General features: G+C 42.2%; 1 protein-coding gene and 1 long non-coding RNA gene across 6 annotated transcripts in view; one reads left to right on the plus strand and one right to left on the minus strand.

Moving 5' to 3' along the window:
* Nucleotides 1–18580, minus strand: part of LOC110361088 (uncharacterized) — a 69274-nt gene that overhangs the window by 36953 nt on the left and 13741 nt on the right. For 2 of the 5 annotated variants that reach the window (XR_010471381.1, XR_010471387.1), the window contains exons 4-5: nt 2148–3810; nt 1182–1295 (exon numbers count right to left, since the gene is read on the minus strand). The exons of 1 other annotated variant lie outside the window; for it this stretch is intronic. This is a non-coding gene — a long non-coding RNA (uncharacterized LOC110361088). The remainder of the gene's footprint in view (nt 1–1181; nt 1296–2147; nt 3811–18580) is intronic. 2 more of the 5 variants (XR_010471382.1, XR_010471383.1) reach the window with 1 other exon arrangement.
* The window catches only part of CLDN10 (claudin 10), a 61576-nt gene that overhangs the window by 12472 nt on the left and 30524 nt on the right, over nt 1–18580 (plus strand). The window lies entirely within an intron of this gene.

Below are 18580 nucleotides of genomic sequence, written 5' to 3' on the forward strand. Positions count from 1 at the left end.
GATGTTAAGTTTTTATAATCTATCCCCTCCTTTGCCTCAAAATATCTACCTTCTCCTTTCTGAATAACTTACTGGAAACTCAACAGAAAAGAAATCCCACAAGGTTCTGGTCAGTTATTTGATCTGGGTAGATGGAGGAGCAGAATCCTCTCATTTGGGATCAGGCAATGTATGACAGATAGATTGTACTGTGTTGGGGAAGAAAAAAATAAGGGGGGGAGGGGAAGGGCAAGTCTTTATTAAAACAAATGGCTTGTCTGTAAGAGGTGAGGTGGCTTCTGCTTGGCCCAAGTAAAGCCTCTGCTGCAGTACTGTGTCCAGTTTGGGTACTACACTTGAAGCAAAGTGCACAGCACTTGGAAAGAGCAAACAGATAAGAGCAACAAGAACCCCTCAAGTTTACGAAATGTGACCTATGAGGAAAGACTGGAAAAGCTAAGGCTGTTTAGCCTGAAGAAGAGTAGACTAACCATAGGCATGAAAATAGCCTTCAAATACATAAAAGATGGCTGCAAACAAGAAGAGCATCATCAGATCCCCATGTCCAGTGGCAACACCACAGGAAACGGTGAGCCTGGCTTACCACAAAGACTATTAGCAGTTTTAGCACTCTACCCTAAAAGCAACTGTCCTTTTTTGTCTGTCTACAGACAGCCTACCTCTAACCTTCAGCTTAATTTTGTTAGTCTGTGGTTGTTTTACTCTGTGATTAGCTGAATCGACGCAGCCTTATACCCCTTGGTCAGTCCTAGCTGCCAGAAGTCAAATGTGCCCCCTGAAGTCCTCACCTGTTCTCTCTCAGATTCCCCCTTGAAACATGCTTAGGTTGAAAGCTACAATTCAGAAAATACCATTTATAAAGTATCTAAGGTGCACTGGTTAGTAGCCTTTAGTCTACAAAGGTCTTTTAGTAGACCTTTGCTTTGGTCTGCAAAGGTTGGTTGGTACTAAATTCTCTTGCACTTTTTCTATACATTTCCTATTGTCTGTCTGAACTTGGAGAGGGCATTTTTCTCTGTACTTGCAGAGCACATAGTTCTGTGAAACACATTTGATGCCCGTGATTTGGCCTAGATATTGCTGAGACATCTATAGTCCTGAGCAAAGGCAGCACACTCGCATTCATCCCATTTTACTTCTCTGTGCTGTTTTCACTGTGAAACAATATGCTCTTAACATACCTGAAACAGCCAAAATGGAGGAGGTAGGCAGACAATACAGGCCAAAATGCTTGAAGTACTCAAGATGTGCATTATCTTCCTTGCATCAAATATAAACAGCATTTAAACTGGAATCTGAAAAAAATCATTCAGTTAATAGCCAACTCAGGGAAGAGTCAAGTGAGGCTAGCAGAGAAAGGCAATGCTTTGAATAAACATCATGTCCTCTGTAACAGCTGAGATTTGCTGTGAGATGGTAAACCTGTGTACAGAAAGGAGAGTCACAGATCAATAATCTTGAATGGTGTGGGTCCCGTAGTTCTCCTTTCTTCCTACCTAGGAGATCTTGTCCTGCTTCATCAGGTACCTAAAGCTGGGCACAGATGGGGTGCTAAAAATGCTGCACTGGATCTTAAGCATAGGCTTAAGATTTATCCCAGACTACTTCAGACATCTGTGGTGTTACATGCTGTGTGGGAGCTAGTCACCCTGTGATCCCCTTATAGTCAACAGGGACAGAATCAATCCTGTCCCTGTGAGACACCTACACCAAGTCAGAGGAGCTGTCTAGACATGCCAATGGACAGTAAAGCAGATGGATGATCAGTGAAGGTATAGACATACTGGGCAAGATTTGACTGAATCCCATCCTGACTCAGTAGCTACCAGAGGGTGAATCCTACCCTATCTCAGATCAGTTGGATGTAACTTATACCCACAACTTTCAGTCCAAACTAGAGTGCACATGGAGAGCACTTTCCTCCTTTCCTTCTGCAGTTAATTTTTCCATATTTCATGTCTCTCTCTTCTCTCAGTCTGTGCCTGAATTTTGGCCAAAGCTGCTGCAGTTGGTAGCATACTGAAGCCCTTAAAATGTCACCTTGCATTGAGGACCCCTGTCTATCCCACATTATTAATCTCCATTGAATAGACCATTAGCTGACCAGGATTCAAACTGGCCTTGATGTGCAAATCCTTGTCACCTACCTCTTTCCATGCAGCCTGGGCGACCCAATGAAATCCACATTCTTTTTTAGCCATAACATGGTGATGGGCATGAATAGGAAAACAAGTGTCTGCTAGGCATTTGCTGACAGCCTGGATCTCACTCACGCAAGAGATAACACCAGCTATTTCAAAAACTAAGCCTGTCATTTGTTCTTTTGATCAAGCTTTTACATAAGCCATGTTCAGTGTGTGTGTGTGCACACCAAGTCAAGCTGTCCCTCATTTTCCTTGCAGAAGTCATGCTATCCTTCTTGAAAGACACTTCACTAATAAAAGGCTGTTGGAGAAGCAGTTACACTGGACAAAAAGGCTAATTAAGAGCAAGGGCTGTTTAAGATCGGTTGTTTAAGGTTATATCATTGCCAGACAGCTTTTGGGAATCAACGGACATTTTCATAAAGTGTTTAATAGTTAGAATGCACTGGGACAATATAAACCCTTTCCAAAGGAGCCCTTTGTTGAAATTTTGGCAGTGTATCTGGCTGCAGTGAAATAAATTAGTCATCAGATAAACCAGTCATGCCAACTATGAGATTGATACCAAAATAAACAGAATGTTTTAGTCAAATCCATGAAACAAAAGGATCAGCAAATCTTATTTAAAAATCCCCCATGTAATTGATGCATAATTAAGCTTCTAAACATGAATGCAAGCGTGCTGTTTCAGAGTATGTGACGATGAAGATAGTATCTTTGAAAGTAAATGGGGATCTCCGGATGCGATTAAAAGTAATTTTTGAATTGGTGGCTCCAAGTTCCTACTGGCAAAATCCAATAAATTCACAGCCTGAGTCATTCCTCAATTATTGCAGATTTGATGCCAGGGAAACTCCAGAGATTTTGATGGAGTTACACCAGACTCAGGTTGAGTCAGGCCCTCAGGACTTAGTCCCATTTAAAATGTATTTCAAATATTTTTATAGGAAAATGTCAGCATAAGTTTATAGAAATCGCATTTCACGATAAACACAGTGTAATACCAGCAACTTGACTGCGTTATCCAAAACATGTGGCCTGAAATAATCTACTTTACTAGGTCTAAAATACACAAATATTCTGAACTCTTTTAAATTTTTCTTGTCCTAAAATACTGACAAAATAATAACAGTGATACCTTTATAATTATTCCAGTTATCTTTATGTTTAGCTCATATGTTAATAATTATTTTCATATAAAATACTGCTAAAAAGCTACTTCTTTTACCAGTGTCCTTACTCTACTCCTTGGGATGCCTGTCAATCTGGCAAAGGACCCGGGTCCTGGGAGGGCATGAAAAAGAGCCCATCGGTTGTAGTCAGTGTTTGTTCCCTAAGAGCTGCTGTCTCAGCCCAAAATATTACACTTTGTGTGCCTAATGTCAGATGAGTAAACAGATTAAGTGGCCTTGTGCATAGAGAATGCAATTCTCACTGGCTTTGGTTGTCTAAGCCTCTGAAATCAAGTTTGGAAGGGATGCAGGGGCAGATTCTCCTTTACCCCGAGTACATTAAGATACATCAAGTCTCACAGCTTCAATGTGAGTCTCACACTGTCCTCCCATTCCACGCATCCTCGTGCCACGTAGCCATGGTCACCTCTGTGCTGCTCCAATCCTCCTTATGCCAAGTGCAGCTGATGATCGTGTCCTTCAGGCAAGAAGACCTGCAAGAGGGTGGCTTGAGTATGGATGACCTATACTCAAGTATTAAAGCAATTAATGCATTTTAGCTCAGGTAGATGATGGGATCCCTAACTGAAACAGTACAGAGAGGTCTCTCAGAGGTAGGATTTCCTCTTCTTCGATTACTGAGCACTTGTTTCCATGAGATACCTCCCCCAAAAACTAAGACTGCTCCTTACTTATTAAGTCCCCTAGTAGGACATACCGTAAAAGTAACAGCCTTTGTCACATTTATTCACTAATGTTGTATTCAATGTGCACATACAAGAAAGGACAGGACATCACCTCTGTGCACACTCACCAAATTCCACTGAAAAGAGACTAGGGAACAAGCTTCAGATGTGTATTATTTGGAGAAATATTCTCAAAGCAGAGAAATTTCACATTTCCTCGTGGAAATGTAGGAGTCTTGTTGAGATTCGGCAATGTGATCAATAGTAGTGCTGAAGTTTGACTTATATTACTTCACTTTTACAGCAGCTCATATACTATTGAATTCCATATCTACGTTTTAATTCAAGCAATAACATGTTCTTTCTCTTGAAGCATCAACTAAAGTCAATATGTATTTGCATTGGAAAGGCTGTACCACTTTCAACAGTACCATAAACCACAGAGATTTTAGAACTGGCAAGGACTAGAAGGAAAATATTGCTCTGTAGGATGCTCAGGGGATTTGTAAATCTGATTCTGCTTGATGAGGTGTTTTCACTGCTCTGCTGATGGTCAGCTATTTTCACATATTTTTGGGATTACACCTCTCTCATGCAGTGCTCCACAAAGGAACCGAACATAGGCATTGTGTTCTGTTCGCACTTATCAGGAACCACTGAAACCAGAGCAAATGTTTATTATTTGTTATTATTATTGGCTTCTAGGAGCACAGCTTGTAACTGGCACTGTGCAAACACAGAACACAAAGGACAGTTCTGTCCTAAAGTATTTATAATCTAGGGAGCAAACTTCAAAAGAAGTGGGTAGGTTTAAACCATGAAGGAGGAGGAAGAAGGAGGTGGAAGAAGCTTGTTTGATCACACTGCTTCACAAAAAACAAAAGGGAAATTCCTTTGGGTTGGTGGGGTTTGTAGACTCTTTGTCAGGCTGTTCCTCCAGGGCACTGGGAGCTTCTCCACCGGTCACTCCTGCATTTCCCACCTTGGAATCTTTTCTGTCAAAATTGAGAAAGTACAGCACCCCCACTCTCCTTTTCAAATGTTTTAGAGTTTATAGTTTTTCGCTGTCTTGAAGAAATGATCAAAATGCCCAGTCAGACCGCACCCAGGAGTGAGATGGGAGCCAGAACTGTGACCCCCAGATAGGAAACTGGGTGGACGATGGCGGCAGCTAAGTATTGGTGGCCCCCACCTGCTCTGCAGCACCTGCAGGGCTGTGGAGGGCACTTTCTTCTGCTGGGCCATGCAGGTGCCCAGCCCAGCAACAGCAGAGTAGTAGAGATGGGAAACCGGATCCAGTCCTCTATAGCTCCTGAGTTTCACACAAAACCTTAGTGCGTCTTACAGCAAAACATAGTCTGCAGGATGAGAGGGTGTTTTGGAGTGTTTGATTGACATTGGAGCTAGAGAACAAGCTTGTGAAAAGCGGCTGATTATGAAAGAGACAAAAACTCAGCTCTGAAACCCCGTGGGCACTTTCCCAAATTATTTAATGATATCTGAGTTGGCAATAGCACCAGAACCCTCTTCTGATATCAGTACAAGACAGATTCAAATGATTCCTCCACTTGCCACTTCATACAAGTCACATTATAAATGGTCTGTTTTCCAAGCCAGGATAATTTAAACACATAAAGGGTTTGACTGTTTAGCTTTGGTATATTTTACACAGCTAATACTTTTTAAATATGAGGTTTGGATTTAAATAATTTAGAGTTTTTGAGGAGAGAACATAAGATAACCAAGATTTCCTGGAAAAAATATGTCTCTGACTTTTACACTATTCAAACAACAAATCTGAGGCTGAGAAGAACGTGTGTAGGGAACATCTATATACATGGATAAAGACAAAAGTCCTGATCGTACATAATTTGAAGCCATTATCCCATATGTCACAGAGGCACCCCAAAGTCAGTTTTAGGCGGACATGTTCCAAAACAGTCTTTATTCTAGATGGAAAAGTGCAGTCAATAAATCAACTAGAAACAGGGTTTATACAATTAGTTAGCACTCTGACGACATAAAATACAGGTTCAGTTATCAGTTGAGGAGATTATTGGGGTACAGCAAAATAAGAATAATGAGGATCCACAGCGTGCATGCACTCACAAAAAACAAAAACAGAGCCCTCTGACTCCAGGGTACCCACAAGAAATAATCACTTGCCTGGGTTAGGCAAGGACTCATTCAAGGATATATCCAGTAAATTACCACTCACCCAAACGAGAAAGTGAGGCACTTTCATTTCCAGGAAGTCTCCTTAGATGGTATCCCCATCTAAGGAGAGGGCTCCAGTTCACAGACCAGCTGCTCTTAGAAGACCACTCCAAAGGAGGCCTTCACCAGGAACCTCATTTTATAGTCTGGTCAGATCTGGCTGTGGGCATTACAACACGGTTCAGAAGCTCTGCAGCTGCTCTGGGCACCTCCTCTGCTAATGACCCCCTCAATTGACTCAAGGTCCTGTTAAGAACCATGTCAATTGACCAAGGGTCACACCCCTCCACCAGCTGGTGGAGGTGAAGTCACCCTGCCCCAGCGCAGGGGATGATGTGACTGACAGCACCTTGGTATCACCCTAGGTGTGTGCGTGGGCACGGGCACAGTGGGGCACAAAAGGTGCTAAAAGAGCCATCAATTGCCCTGTTGAAGGCTCCAGATCTCAGGGGGATGTGCAACTGCCACACCATAAAACAATTTCAATTTTCCCCTTCAGTTCAGTTCATGTATCTCATATTCTGCTCTTATTTTTTAACGTCAGGAGAAATTAATCTGCAAGCACAGGAAGCAGATTTTTATGTAGGCACCAGTCTGGCCGTAAACATATGAGCAGGAGTGAGTTGGCCACTTATCCAAGCTTATGTGATAAACCTAAGAAGAAACAGATGATTTCTTTCAGTTTGTGTCTTGGTTTTGTGATAATAATTCATTTATTATCGTCCACTAACAGGTATATGGCAGAAGCTCTTATAGGGTCAGTTACAACTGAGACTAGGGTCCAAGAAACAACCATGAGGGGAAGAACCTTATGCAACTGCATTAAGAATTGCCTTTGGTAGCAGGATTAGAAGTTTTTATTTTATCCTCCGGGATAAACACGTATAAAAATTTTATTTTGGATCCCCTTGTTAAATTATGTTATGCCCTTACTTAATTCTCCCTATTCAGTTTTCTGGTTGCCTCCACTTTTAGCTAAAGCTTAAATACATGTTAGAAAAATAATAAAAATATACATAGAATTAACAACTGCAGGTTATTTTCATTGGTAAGTCAAGGTAGAATGGCTGGAAGGTGCTCAGATATTTAACAAATTCTTCTTTTAAGAGGAGTTAGCTAATTCTGCTTACCGGACAATGCTGATTATTATTATTGAAACAATCTATCACCCTTCCTTGCTACCACATATGGAAAAATAGCAATAGCCGCATTTAGGATTTACTATTCAAATTACTGTGCACACAGAAAAAACAAATCTCTCTCACCTATAGACAAAAAGGAGAGGACAGTGTCACATTACCCAGCACAGATGTTTCTTCTTTCTCTGGTTCCTCTCCATCTTTATGCTGACATTTTCAACTGGACCTTACTTGGAAGGAGGAGAGGTTTTACAGTCCATAATGCTTTTTGCCCTTGAAATGCCCAAGTACATGGACCTTCTTGTATTTTTTTTTCCTTTTTCTTTTTTTTTCCTAAGTCTTTAGGTTGTATTTCTAGAAATTCAAAAGTTCACCAGTAAAATCCCAAAATCAGTCTGTTAGGATGTTCAGGCCAATTATGACTAAGAGTAATGTAAGAGTATACAAACCCAGTAAGGTTTCCACAACATGCAAAACATTGTCAAATGTTGTTTAAACATTTCATTTGAAATGTTGTCTTGCACAACCCTTGGATGTTAACATATGTGATTAAAGTTTAAACTTACACCTAGCACTCCTTAATCGGCTTATAGCTTCCCTCAGCAATACCAGTGAAAAGGTATGCACCAAGACTGATGTAATTTACCCGGGTTTATGTAAGTCTGGGCATGACATCTCATTTAAAAGGGGGTAGCACCTCCTTTTGTAAGCCTGGGAACTCCAGAGGAGCCTTAGCTGGGAGCACCATGGCCTGTGTTGGCCAGGGCAGCACCTGCACTCAGAGAGGGCAAGGGGTTGCCAGGGAGATAGGCGCAAATCTAAAAATCACCTTGCAAATAATGCGAAAGAATTGGCAGTACTTCAGTTTACACATATGTGGTTTCAATAGTTTGTGCTGTAGCTCTGCTAGTGGTAACAGAGATCCTGTTTGCTAGCTATGCATAGGACCCAAAAGCACCAGGTTTAGCACAGATTCCTGCAGACCCCTCATGAGAGCATGGTGGACAGAAAGCCATTAATGATGATTCAGCAGGGGTTTGGTGTCTCTGCTTTAGGGTGATTTCAGCAAACATGATATTGTTTTCATTGAGTGTAAAAAACCTCAAGGTATACAACACATAAGTACAGTTTCCTAACCAGGAGGCTTTCTACTCTTTCAGAAAAGAAATTAGATCGATTTGACATGACTCATCTGCACTGGCTGTTATGCATCTCTTCATTGTCTTACGGGTACTTATAAATACTTACCTTGGTACTTACGTTGGGCCCCTCACTACAAGAAAGACTTTGAGGTACTACAGAGAGTTCAGAGAAGGGCAATGAAGCTGATGAGGGGCCTGGAGCACAAGTTTGATGAGAAGCAGCTGAGGGAACTGGGGTTGTTTAGCCTGGAGAAAAGGAGGCTGAGGGGAGACCTTATCGCTGTCTGCAACTACCCGAAAGGAGGTTGTAGCATGGAAGGGGTTGGTCTCTTCTCCCACGTAACAAGTGATAGGACAAGAGGAAATGGCCTCAAGCTGCACCGGAGGAGGTTTAGATTGCATATTAGGAAAAAATTCTTCACAGAAAGGGTTGTCAGGCATTGGAACAGGCTGCCCAAGGAAGTGCTGCAGTCACCATCCCTGGAGGTGTCTAAAAGATGTTTAGACAAGGTTCTTAGGGACATGGTTTAGTGCTAGAGTTAGGTTATGGCTGGACTTGGTGATCCTGAGGGTCTGTTCCAACTAAAAAGATTCTATGATTCTATGAAATAGTTTATTTCCCTACCCGTTCAAAAATATTTCCAACAATTGACATTAGGTGTATGGTGGGTCTTGCGTCTTGCTGTGCCTTTTTTTTTAAATTTGGCCGTTTGTTGCTGTCAAAGCCTCTCCATTTACAAATCCTCAAAGAGCCTGAGAAGGCTCTGACTATGGCATGAAATAAAACAGGCCAGGCTGGTATTGAGGCCTGCTCAGGGCACACTCCAGAGCAGACATGTCTTGGGGAAAGCCAGTTGGTGGGGCCTAAGTCAAGCCACAAAGTTGTACAACTGGCGATCAGAAGTCCGAAGCCATAGCTTGGACCTTCTTTCTCTAGAAGCATGCATATACTGAAAACTACATGAACTTCTCTAAGACTGCTTCAAACTCATTATATCATTCCAGGCTATATATAAGGCACCTGCCTTCTCCCCATAAAACAACAGCTCTGGTCTGCCAGAAGTGTGGACACAGGCACGCTGCCCTGGCCGAATGCCCTCAGGGGAATTATTGCCCCGTCAATGTGCCACCAAACAGAAAAAGGACATAGCAAGGACAGAAAACTTTACCCATAGAGATTTTGCTGCCACTTCTGATCTTTAAAGGTCTTAAAAGTAATCATCTGTCTTTAATATTCCTTTTAGTGCAAAAAGAAAGCTTCAAATAGGTATAATTACACCACCACACATATCACAGCCCTTCAGTTATGTAGTATTTAAAAATCACCCTTTAGGACTTTGGCTCTGAGTCTTTATGCAGGTATTTTTCAGACAAGATTGTTCCCTGATCCTTCATAGGAGAACAGACAGAAGCCCGGAAGCTTCATGTCATAGATTTATTTCAAATCATGCCTTATAATACCAATCAGGAGAACACCTCTTTCCAGACTTGATGAGTGCCCTCCCTGCTCCTGTGGTTCTCTGTCATCCCCAAATCCCATTCTCAAGGGAGCTTCTGAAGACTAAAGGAAAGTTTGCCAGATGACAAAGCAGCAAGTTCTCCTGACATGAGCAGATTAAGATAATTTAGCCATGGTTTCCTTTGCTCTGTGAGACCTTTCAGACTGGAATAACGTGAGGAGTATTCAAATTTCACCTAGTACTACACAGGAGCAAAGAGAACAAGCCAAGTATCTCAGCTTTGGGTGTTGTTACCAAGATCTGGCAGTCTGATCTTGCAAAATTCTTGCCTCTCTCTCCATAGATTCTTGGGATCTGCTTCCCTCTAAAGGCCATTCAGTGAATGATGGTATTTCCCTGAATGTCAATCAAGTCTTAATGCAAAATCAGTTCTCAGAGGCATTCCTTACCTGGAGAGGTGTTTGAGCTCTATGAAGGAGAGGAATAAGCTGTAAGACAGCTTAAAATAAGTAAGATTTAAGTCAAGTCATAGAATTTATCAGCAAGCAGAGGTTTTAATGATAAAATTTATCTAAAACAGAATCTAAAGCATGCATGCTTTTGAAGTAGTATGTCATTGTACGATAAAGTGGACTTCAAACCTGCACTAGCTTGTCCCAGGCAGAAACTGGGATCTGGCCATCCTTGCTCCCAACCCCGTGCTCAGAGCAGTAAGTGAGTCCCTCTAAACATGATGGAGCATTTGACCTTGTATTGCTGCAGTTTCACATGATTCCAGCTAAGGAACTTCCTGGTGTAGTGGAGTTTGGGCAGACTTCTCAAAAGGTGAATTGCTCCTTCAGCTGAGAGGCTCAGATGTGCCATGAAATCGAGACCTTTAACTGAGCTGTTGGACTCTCAATGCTCTCAGAGGATAAAGAGAAGCCCAGGTTGGAGTGGCACATTGAGAAGTTGGTCATTTTGTCTTCTTAGTTAAGAAAACATTTTAAAAAATGATGCGTTTAAAGTTTACCTGGTTACAGTATACTTGTAATCTGAGCAATAAACACTGTCAAGCAGCATTTAGGCTCATTTTCAGCACTGTATAGGTATCTCTGGAGGGGAAGGGATCAGATTTTAGGCAAATTGAGTACCTCTCTCCAGGGGGAGCACGCAGCAGTTCCACTCCTGAATTGAATCGGATTAACCAGGGTCTGAGAGAAGGCCTCGTTTATCTTAGAGTCAAGGGAACAACTGAGGTATTTAAACACAGGCCATTTTAAAAGCCCTTAAAATATTTGAGTCTTTCCACAGGCCTGGCAAATATGATAGAGGAGACCCACGTCCTGCAGTCAGGGCACTAGAGGATACATTAGGGCAATTAGAACGGCACAAGCCACATATGCTTAAGTACCTTCATTGCTCCTTAGTTGTTTTGTCTACTGTAAGTGCCATAACCAGAGAAGGAATCACCCTTTGGGACTGCCTCCTCATCTCTCTGCAAACTATAAGAATCTGCATGACAAATTTGGGTTAAATCTTTAAGCTATATTCAGCAGAGCTGCATCCTGCCCTGACGTAAGGAAGCAGCAGCAGGGCTCCTTATTTGTGTTTTAGCCTCCTCCAGATGCAACATAGTGATTCCAGGTGACTTCCAGCTGTTGGGGTCCTGTTCCTAGAGACTGAAGTCTCCAGGTGAAGAGTTGACCCCGCTGTCACTGGGTCTTCACCAGACCCTTCGTTGTCCTTGCCATCGTCCACACTATTTCATTTAGCTCACTTCCAGGATCTCTTTTGGAGATAACTCATCGATTTGGCCAAAACATAAACTGGGATGTAATTCTGAGGACAGCAGCTCCACAGATTGGCTTTACCAGTAGGCAACACCTTCTCCCACACATGCCAATGTGCTATACTGGGATATGAAAACCTTATATTAATTTTCATTACATAAAAACACTGAAAAAAAGTCTACCTTAAAATTCATAATTATGTCTTAGAGCTGTCACTTAGGATCTGGAAGAGATCCAAACCAAACAGCATACAATGAGATCCTGGACAATTTGCTTCAGCAATAGCTAGTGGGTAGATATAAACCACCCTGGAAATTTGGCCTGAGAGCACCATTTGATCCCCCTTTAGCTACATGGAGGCAGCCTGTAATTCTTACACCTTTAGGGGGGTACTGAAGCTGTGCATGAATGCAGTGTTCACAGCAGCCAGCCCAGCTGACTCGTAGCTCACACAACACTCAGTTAACAGCAAAGCCGTTGCTACTAGGGACCTGCTGAAGGTATTGGTCACAAAGGTATTGCAAAGAAAATCCTCTGTAGATCTTCACCCTCTTCAAAGCAGACAGAACAAATTAAAAATTAAGCCACCTAGGTGTTTAGGTACTTTGAACTCGATCTGAATCCTGAGCTACTGTTTTCTGAGGGTGCACCTCCTTAGTTCTTCAAGCTGATCCTGAATCCAATTTCAGCATTTCTTAAGACTGCTCATCTTTGTTTTATTCATCCGTGCAGCCAGCCCTCCAGTCCTCTGTGCTTTACTCCTGCTGTTAATGAGAGCTCTGCCACATGCCTCTCACTTTCCAAGGTCAGCACAAAAATATAAAGCCCATGCAAGCAACAGAACATTCAAACTTAATAAATGAGAAATTGTTAAAAATAGGTGAGAGAGCAGATATTGCCAAAGGTGTTTTGGAACATGTACAAAACATTAGACATAACCAGTTTTGCAAGACCTGTGTCCAGAGTATCTGCAGAGTCCAAACCTCTGTGAGACACTTCTATGAGAACAGAGAACAATATGCAGTAAAATGAGATATTCAGAATACACTTAAGTATTATTTACAGAAAATATTATGTTCTTTGGCAGGTGATGGGGGCACAAAGAGATGTTAGAAAGGGAAAGGATATGAGACAAATCTACCAATAAGTTGTTTATAGAAAGAAGTTATATAAACCAAGTAAGTTCTTACTGCTTATAGAACCAAAGCTGCCTACAACAGTAGCTCAGTGCAGTGGAATAATGAGATAACAATGAGATAAACAGATTATTTATTAGGTTTGTTAAAAAGCACTGTTCAGAGTATGGCTGACTTGGGGGAAAACAGTTCTCGAAGATACATGACAGACCTCAAGGTCACTGAAGATTAGCAGATCAGAGATTTCTTTTTCACTTTGGTGCGAAGGAAGTACAAATATCTAATCCTATCTCTCCCCAGCCAGGTAGAGCATTATCCTGCAAACATGAAGAAAAAGGTACTACCTTCTTTCAAATACTGTACGATTGGAGGTATCAGGTTGTCAAAGCTGAAGATGAAAATCCTCTAATGTCCAAGAAGTTGATGCAAAGAGGACAATAATAATTAAATGATTGGTTTCTTCTCTCCCTACTGTCAAGAGAAAAAAAGAGGAAACTCACCCCACCTATCTCAGACAACTACTTTTGTATATGATGTCCCTCCCCATCTGTTGTCTCTGTCTTGCTTGTAAGGCAGCCTAGAGAATTGGCATAAACTACCCCTAAAATTTTAGTCTGCTCCAGCTGGGCTAGATGAGACACATCTTAACAGTGCAAGTTTCTTCAGCAGTGCTTTGTCCTGGAGTGAGGATGCCCATCTCTCAAAAGGGTGGTTTAGTTACCTCTCTGTGACACTGTCAGATGGTCAGTGTGTGCTATTTGTAATGGTCATTTGGTACCAGTGTACCTTCTGTAGCTGCCTGTGCAGATCATTTTCCATCCATAATCTGAAAGCACCAGCTGTAACGTCTGTATGTTATGTTCCCAGAAGAAAGTTCATAGAGGTACGGTTTCGTTATCTTAGGAGCAGTTGATACTAGATCAGTTACCCAAAGTATTGCAACAAGTGCCTCAGTTGAGAACTGCTGAAGCAATACCAAGCCAGGGCCACCAAGACCCTTGCCTTGGCTAAGCTGTTTAGATAGCAAAGCCACAAATATTATCTTGGTAGTGGGGCTCCCCTCCATCACTCAGTGAAAAAGTTTGAGTTTAGAGAAAGGTTGAAATGTTCCTTACAGGAGTACCTCCATGAAAATGCTCAAGGTTAGATAAATTAATCTGTAACACTGCCCCAAATTTGAAGTTCAGGCATTTAACACGTGTTTAACCTCAGCTTTGCCTTGTCCCCCCTGGTCCCCACAGAGACCACCCGTTCAAAGGGCTAAGCAGAAGGCAGGAGAAGCTCCATGCACTAGTGCTTGGAAGTTCAAACATGAGATTCTTGTAGATCTTGAAGTCCAGCCTGTTATGCATTGTCTGGTAGATGTCAAATCCTAGACAGAGTTCAGAAAGGTTTTAGAAAGGGAAAATATAGCATATTGGGGCAGTTGAGAGAAAGATCTACTAATTACAAATAAATAAATAAATACATACAGAAGCCATTGAGAAAATATATAGGATTGTGTTTCAAAGAGAATTGTGTTTCAAATACTGCAAGGCTCAGATGTGAGAAATAAAGGTATATGGTATGAAGAGAACAAATGCTTTCATGTGCTCAAAATGGCCACCAACCAGGTCACATACTATGATTTACTTTTAATTCTGCTGAAACGCTGAAATATAGTAATGCCTGGTGAACTGATGCTTGGGAGGTCAAGCAGACTCATTCACCAATTTCAAATAATGAAAGTAGCATTTACAAAGTACTGTCGAGAGGATCAGATAAACGTATAGGGGAAAGCGAGCAAGTGGAACAAAGCAATACCAGGTCAGCTGAGCTTTTTACAATGGCAGGTGGAAAGCAGCAGAACATCTCCCACATATATAGTTCTCTCCCCTGCAAAAACAAAGGCGTGTCTCCCACCTGGGAAGCACTGTGCTGCCCATGTCCAGAAAACTCTTGCAGTCACTTTACAGTCACAGTGCAGCTAAGACAAATGAATCCTCAAGAGCAGTAGTAATGTTCCTTGAAATATAAGGTGAGCTATCATAGGAGACATGCAGTTTGCCCTGTAATATCTGAAACTCCTCAACACAACACGTACACAGCTGAGGTGTCAGAAAGAGAAAAAATAAAGATTAACTAGGTGGGGTAAAGTTGGACAAGCCAGTACAGAAGGAAGGAGTGATCCATGTTCTTGGCTAAGGGCTGTAAGTGGAAAAAAAAATAAATACGCAAGAAAAACAAAAGTGATGACAGAAGAGTAAAAATGCAACAAAGTACTTCAGGTAAGAAATTAAGCAGGTGAAAAGCCATTCCCTCCCCAGAAGAGATGCTGAGTAGTCAGGTAACTTAGCTGAAGCCATCATGATGGCTTGAAATCATTAAAAATCCAGGCCTATTCACATGGCGAAGTTTGCAGCAGTAGACCTTACTGGGAAACGCATTATTTTTAGGACAAAACCATTCATACTGGAGCTTCCATACTACCACACTGAATATCAATGAAAATTTAAAAAAACCCAAACAAACAACATATCGCTTTGCACAGAATACATTTGTCTCAAAATCTCCCATCAACTCCTCGCATTCCACACCAAAAAATGTAGAAGTCTCTTAAGAAGTGGCAAGAACATGTCCAGAGTTACTCCCAGTGGGCACCTTAGAGGTAGATGTTAATCAGATTCCAATTTTCCAAGCACCAAGTGGTAAAGCCCTCCCTTGCTTCCCCCCATCACCTCCCATGGAGCACCAGAAGGACCCAGTACCAGGGACCAGAGCAGCAGCAGCCTCCCATGTCTTCCTCCCAGAGGTAGTGAATGACTTGATGAACAAGATCTACGTGAACAGATATCTGAAGAGATGGCCATAATTCAACCGAGGGCAGTAAGAGGACATGCCAAGGCAAACACATTCCAGATGACTTGCAACACAGTGTGAAACTTCACCCTATCATAAATAACACAGTAAACGCGAATGTTGTATTTCCCGAGGTACTGGTCGGACACATCCTTTTCCCTCAGGAGCAGATGTGGAGGAAACGTAGCTTCCCTGCTCCTTACCCCTGAAAAGCAGATGGGAGGGATTCCTGCTGTGAGGATGACTGTGTTGCCCACTGATCCCACCTGCTGTCTGCCTGAGCAGAGAAAAATGCTTCAAAAGCTGCAGCCAGGGCACACACAGCCAGTGAATTACATAAATACCAGCAACTCCTGGGAAGACAATGCACAAAGGTGTCCTCCTTCCCCTTTCTTGATGTGACCTTTTCACCGCATTCAAGCCATCCGCAGCACAATACCTTGATTCCACTGTAATTTGAAGACGTACACTTTCACATGCATAAAAGCCAACCCATTTGTTATGCTGAAAGCAGGTTTTTTTTAGTTGTGTCTATACCTTATTAGTCGACAGCCAGGCTCATCCAACCACATCTGGAGCAGAAATCATCTAAGAGGAGAGAAATCCTTCGCAAGTGTGACCACGGGGTCTGTCTGCAGGCAGGAAATGGTGCAGACAGGCACCAAACTGTGGGCAGTACGTGCAGTTTATTATCAGCCCAGAAAGCTGCTCTTCCAGGGGCGCAGTCATTCATTTCAACAGCACGACCTCTTGAGTTGAGCAGTGCTTAGGAGGTGGGACTCACCTCACTAATTTTAGCAGTCTAAAGTGGATATCTAAAATAATACTCTTAAAATTCCTTCCATAACAAGTGAAAGCAGGCAGGTGTCCCCACAGGGCAATTTGTATGAGGTCAACAGGATAGATCACCCTCTGGAAGTGTCCAACCACTAGATATGGAGCTTAGAGTCAGTGGTTTAGGCTAAATCCTTAAACTTTAGACAGTTAATTTAAGAGGGACAAATCCCATCCCAAAGAAGTAAATGGCTCAGGCTGTGGCTCATAGGTGAGACCCATGGTTAATGTATTATGGATTCATCATGGATTCCTCCATATTCACAGCCCTTTTAGGCGGAGAGTGAGTTTTTCTTACAAAATAACCATATAATTAATTTTTCTGTGCTTTCCTACCTTTCCTAGCTTTCCTAGCTTTCTCATAAGTGCTGAGAGGTCCTTCCTCAGGGCTTGCTCTTACTTTTCATGCCTGTTTTTTCCCTGCCTACGGGCAACATATTCTGAAGTGCCACACATTTCCACATCTCCTGGGTCCACAGAAGCTTGGTTCTTCTTCTTTCTCCCTTTTTTTTCACCTACGTCTTCTGTTGGAGCTTCTACATCCCCATGCTCCTGTGTTGCTCTTACAGAATATCGAAGTGTGAACAGACTTGTTCCTGCATCACAATGTGCAGTTTGGGAACTCACAGGAAATTCAGTTCCCAAAAACAGATTTTTCCCATCCTTGGAAAGCCTAGGTGCTCCATTGCCAAGGTCCTAGTAGCAAAATACATTCAGGTCCAAGATCAGCAGGAGTGCAGGAAGCTGAAGTGCCATTCAGATTGGCAGGAGATGTGACCCGCCACCAATTTGCACAGACCAGGCTCTTCCTGTAGATGGGCATCATATTTGCCAACTTCCAGTCAACTGGGACCTCCCCAGTTAGCCGGGACTGCTGATGAATAATGGAAAGTGGCTTGGAGATTGCCTCAGTACCCTTGGGTGGACCCCATCTGGCCCCAGAGACTTGTGTGTCAAAGTGGTGTAGCAGGTCACTCACCATTTCCTCTTGGATTACTGGGGCTTCATTCTGCTCCCCATCCCTGTTTTCCAGCTCAGGGGTCTGAGTACCTGGAGCACAACTGGTCTGACTATTAAAGACTGAGGCAAGGAAGGCATTTAGTATCTCAGCCATTCTTGTCCTCTGTCACTGTTTTCCCTCGCATCCTTTCTCAAGGACATTTAGCAAATGTCAACAGCTCAGCAAAGCAGAGCTAACAGGCTGGTCTCTGACTTGATCCTGCCTTACCCAGGCTGGAGAAAAGGACTGGCCTGAAACACAGCTGATTTCACAGAACAGATCTCATTTCTTCTCCCTGGCAAAGCTTCTTTTCTTTCTGAAGCCCAAAATGACTAGAGAGAGATGATCATTCTAGTGACCCTTTTCAGACTGTTGGCTATGACTCTGCCAAAGATGGGGTTAATACACACTATTTGTCTGTCAAACGTACAAAGAGTAGTTTTGCAGGTCCCCTGCAAAAACTTCTGCTGAGTTCATACAGATGGGGAACTTTGGCAACTGCTTGCTCCGTTTTAGTTTACCCTGTTTAAATGAGAAGTTTAGAAGAGGCGTCATTCAACCGAATTGAACAAAACCACTCAGAGTTTCAAGTTTCAGACTTTGAACCTACCACATAAGTGGGCAAACTGGTAGCTCTCTTTTTTGATAGCCAAAATTACCATTCTTCCTAGACTTGCTAGGTCCAACCATTTCTTTCGTTTGCATTATCCAACTGCCACATTTCAGCTTGTTCAGGGAGATAAGGTTTGTGTTATAGCCCTGAAAAGTGTCATTTATTCTTACAAGTGAAATAATAATTGTTGTTTACTTTCCTGTGACTGGATATAGGATCTGATAATGAACTCAGAGCTGCATAAATCTTAATGGTGTAGATGCTAATTGAGTGATGTCGCTGTAAAACTGCCACAGTCGAGATCAAATTCAGACTTGTTGGGTCATTTTCTGTTCTGGGTTTTCCAGGTGAACAGATACCAAAAGACTTTTTTAAAATTTTTTTTTTAAACTCTGTTTTCATGGAGCTTCGGTATATTCAGTTAAAT

This window comes from Columba livia, chromosome 1, assembly GCF_036013475.1.
Source record: "Columba livia isolate bColLiv1 breed racing homer chromosome 1, bColLiv1.pat.W.v2, whole genome shotgun sequence".
NCBI lineage: Eukaryota > Metazoa > Chordata > Aves > Columbiformes > Columbidae > Columba > Columba livia.